A 4,842-nucleotide genomic window follows, 5' to 3' on the forward strand; every position below is an offset into this window, starting at 1 on the left:
TCCAAATTATGTAATCCTATGTAATAAATGTTATAAATTTATTTATTATAAGACAACTCAAGGAAAGACGTCACATAAGCTTTTATTTTTAAATAATTTTTTCTTAATGTAATTAAATTAAGTTAAAAAAAATGTATTATTTATATTTTAGAGATTTTTTTATACTAACAAATTAAACTTTTAATATTTCTTATTTGAAAAAAAATTGGTATGATATATTCTATAAAAGTGACATATTTTCATACATATACAAGTAAAATGCCACCTCCTATGAGAGAAGATGCTACAAACAATTAAATCATATAATACGTAATATAAACTTGCATGTTTTACTTATACAGAAATACAGAAAAAAAACTTTGATGTCTCTTCTTTCAAATATTTCTGAAATATTTTTAAAACTAAATACATCTTTGATCAAGATCGACGTATGTACTTTGTCTGACTTTTTTTTAGCTTGCAACTAGTCGGATTCTGGCATTGATACTTTGGTCAACATAGGATGGATCCCGTCTTTGTTTAATACAATATTTTTTATGAGATTCTTGGATGGATATTTAAGACCATAGGCTTGTCCTAATTTTGCGCAAATATCGATAAAAAAAAGGTGGTATAATTAAATTTATTATTTCCTTTTTCCGATAATCTGTAATCCCATGGAAACACGTGGTGGAAATTGTGATAACCTTCTCCTATTGTCAGAAAATTAACAAAATCGTTGTCTGACGGTTTTATGTTTCTGAAAACAAGAGCTATAATTAATTCGCTTATAATTATATTAAAAATCCTTGAGACCAATGAAAATGCATCCATTTTCTTTCAAATATGTTATAAACATATTTTCTCCTAAACATCTTTTTAACATATCAGACTTTTGTTCTACTGCTTTTTCCAATATTTTTTTCATTGCTTATCGCCTTTTTATTAATAAGCCCACACAACACATTTTATTCAAGGGACATTTTGGAAACATCTTTAAGACATGGGATGTGCTTTGGACGTCTTTGGACAGTTCTATGGGAATACATACATTTGCTTAGTTACTTGCTACCGTTACGTTTTTTAATATCTTACATTTCAATTAACAAAAATATTTTACGATATGTTTATTTTTATAAAAGGTATAAGCGAATTGAGTTGAGTACATATTAGTTGTTATTATAGTGATATGCATTTAAGGATTATTTAGTGATAAGACAATTATCCGCTGTCGGTAACGGAATAAATTCATTACAATTATGAAAATTTATGATACATTTTTCTCCGCATGTGATAAGAATTTTTCCACTCAACTGTGGAAAAATATAAATTCTAAATTATATCGTGATTACATATTCAAATTACGCACTTATCGTATGGCTTAGTGCCCCACACATAAACAATGCTATTGATAGCTACACGGCATTCAACATAATCATGTATCTTATGAATATTTAATCAAAATATGAACGTATAATCAAAAATATATGAATAAAAAGGTATGAATATATAACCAAAAAAGTTGAAGAAGCAAGAAGTATCTAAAAAAAAATGCAACTTTGATTTTTCGGATTTTATTTATAACGCCTACTTACTTCTCAATAGCGATGTAATTAAAAAAAATATTTCGTCTTTTTCAAGCAACTAAGAAATATCTAATATTTTTTAGTTGCTTGCAAAAGAAGAATAAAAAAAAAGAATATTTTAATAGAATATACTTTTATTTCTCTGTAACAAATTATTATTACATCAAAATTGCGTTTTAAAATAATATTACAAAGTTCTAATGACTCGACGCATTCAAACTTATTTTCTGAAAAATTTTATTTTGAGTTATGTAGCAAATTAGTAATATGTTTATATATTCTATAAATTTAGAAATATTAGATTTTATAATAGAAAATGGTCGAATTTATGTTTTGCGTAAGGAGAGTAAAATTATTATATTGCACCGCATACTGTATAATTAACATACAAGTTAGTATGACGGGTTGCTTATTCGAGCAAGCGCACAAAGTCAAATAACTGCATAGATCTATTTTTAGCGACATAATCAATCACGGAGAAAAATGATTGCAAAAAGACTGCAAAATTTAATTCTCAAATTTGTTTGCTATTTATGACAAACAAGTCTGCATTTTTTACAAATATTTTGCATTTGTTGCACACATTTGAGTACAAAAAATAAATAAATATTTGTTACACTTGCAATTAGCATTCATAGCAAATTTTTTCTCTCCGTTATAGTACATTTTTTTCAATAAAGTTGATAGTACATCAAATTGTGATACAGTTATGACGAACTTCTGTAGTAATAAATTTAAACAAAAGTTAAAGTAACAATATAAGTTATAAAAATGGAAGTTTACGCAGTTATGAACGATCTGCGCACTCGTTTGAATAGGCAACCCGTTATACTGACTGTATGTTGATGTTACATCCTGTACATCGACAGAATAAAGCAAAGTATTTGATAAAAAAAAATATAATAGATGCTTATACATTACGGATATTTGCATATAATTATTTGCATTATGTGAGTTTTTTTTATTATATTTAAAAAATAATAAAATTGTAAAATAATGAATGTATGTAGCCTACAATTAATTAAATTTACCTTTCGCCGAAAACCACAACAGGATCTGACAAAATAGCCGATAAATCGAGTTGCTTGCTTTTTTTTAATAAATTCCGGATGTTCTTTCATAAACACCCATCCCACATACCCATAAAAAAGCCGCATTGAGAAGTGTAAGGATCAACATTAGTGTCGCAATATTTATGATTCATACAATCATTTTTCACCCAACTGCATATCGTATTCTAAAAGCGCAAACAATTAAAATGTTATTTACACATGAATATAAATAACTGTGTTTAAAATATAGACATTAGCTGTCGGTTTGTTCTTTTTAGTTGAATTTATTGCTCTATTCATTTTTCTTCTTTTCCTTTGTAATGTGAAAAAAAGAAAGATTGAGCGATACAAGAGAAATTCAACTAAAAAAAAATGTAGATTTTATGAATTTTGTGATAAAATTGAAGTTGATTTCTTTCAAGAAAATTTAAGAGCCTATGTAATTTTTTGGCTTTCTTTGTAATTTTTATGGTAATTAAATACTTACATAAAATTTTGTTTCATGTTAATGATCCGTTTTCATGTAAAAGCTTTTTTATCAGATATTGTTTACTTTGATTCTTTCCTAACGGAAGAAAACGCTTTATGCACATATAATTTAGAATTATTTAATAAATGCAAGAAATGATGAAATATACATGTATTTTACATATATTATAATATACGTAAAATAGCAAATTTATTGATGTTACCTATACACCTGCACTAAAGCATATCAAAAGTAGAATCCTTAACGGTAACTTTGCTTTATAATTCTTGTGAGACCAAAGTCGATGAGCGCCACCAGACACTCCAATATTGGATATGATATACATAGCGATTACTTAAAAATATGAAAAAATATATTTATGTTTATATATTTAACCAAAAAGTCAAACAACGTGTGGGATACTCTTAAAATGTTTTACAAATTTTAATAAATGCTTTACTATATCTAGGAGCTGCCAAAACGATAACAATTTATTAAAGTATGATGTGTAGATTTAGTAATAAAAAAGTGATAAGTATTGAAAAAACAGCAGAAGCAAATCCGGATATGCCATATCAAAAAAATATTTAGAAGTTAATATATTCGTAAGAAAATGGACGTATTCTTATTGAGCCCAATAACTTTTGACATAATTATGAGCAGAAATTAATTTTTGTTTTCAGGAACGTAAAACAGTTAAACATTTTGTTAACTTTCTGACAATAGAAAGAAGGAGAATAGGAAAAGAGGTTATTACAATTTCAATCATGTGGTCTCACAGAATTATAGATTTAAAAATAACAGATTTAATTACATACCATCATTTTTATCAAAATTTGCACGAAATTAGGACAAGCCTATATGATTTTAAATACCCATTCGTGGATCTCACAAAAAATATTGTATTAAATAAAGCTGACAGGGCTCATCCTATGCTGTCCGAAATATCGAGATCGGAATTCGACTAATTGTAAGTTAAACAAAATCAAACAAGAAATGTGTGCATCGGATTTTGATCAAAGATATATCTAGGTAATTTTAGAAATTATTTCTTTTTTTTTTTTAAATACAATTATCTTAATAAAATGTAAATTGTTATATACAATAGAACCTCGATTATCCGACCTGATGTGATTCAAATTAGGTTAAATAATAAAAAAATTGGATATGTGTATATATATATATGGTGTTATATTTTATATTTGGTAATTATTCAAAATACGCACATTTTAGTATAAAAATGAAAATAAGAGGAATAATCTCCAAAGCTCTTGATCTTGACGAATGTTATTAAGGTCACGACCCTGAACAACGTTTAAAAGGTTTTAACAGTTAGACATCTCAGATAATGTTCTCTCTAACGCCAGCAGTACTATAACTTTCAAGCCTTATATATTGTAACTCAAAAAGTACTTAATAAAGAAATATTTTATTAAAGTTTTGAAGAGCTCTTGAGATATACTATAAAAATATGCAATGAAAAACAAGGATTTTTATTTAAAAAAAAAATAGATATAAGCTTGATCTGACGATGCCATCCAAGATCAAACTGATAAAACCGGTTGATAGTTTTTTCTTTTTAATAATTATGTCAAAAGTTATTGGGCTCAATAAGAATACGTCCATTTTCTTACGAATATATTAACTTCTAAATATTTTTTTGATATGGCATATCCGGATTTGCTTCTGCTGTTTTTTCAATACTTATCACTTTTTTATTACTAAATCTACACATCATACTTTAATAAATTGTTAT

The 4,842-nt window shown here is 26.5% G+C and overlaps 1 pseudogene; it reads right to left on the reverse strand.

The window, feature by feature from the left end:
- Positions 1–523: 523 nt before the first annotated feature.
- On the reverse strand, positions 524–3,965 carry LOC108756666 (annotated as a pseudogene).
- Positions 3,966–4,842: the final 877 nt, after the last annotated feature.

The sequence above is a fragment of the Trachymyrmex septentrionalis genome, unplaced genomic scaffold (genome assembly GCF_001594115.1).
Source record: "Trachymyrmex septentrionalis isolate Tsep2-gDNA-1 unplaced genomic scaffold, Tsep1.0 scaffold13, whole genome shotgun sequence".
NCBI lineage: Eukaryota > Metazoa > Arthropoda > Insecta > Hymenoptera > Formicidae > Trachymyrmex > Trachymyrmex septentrionalis.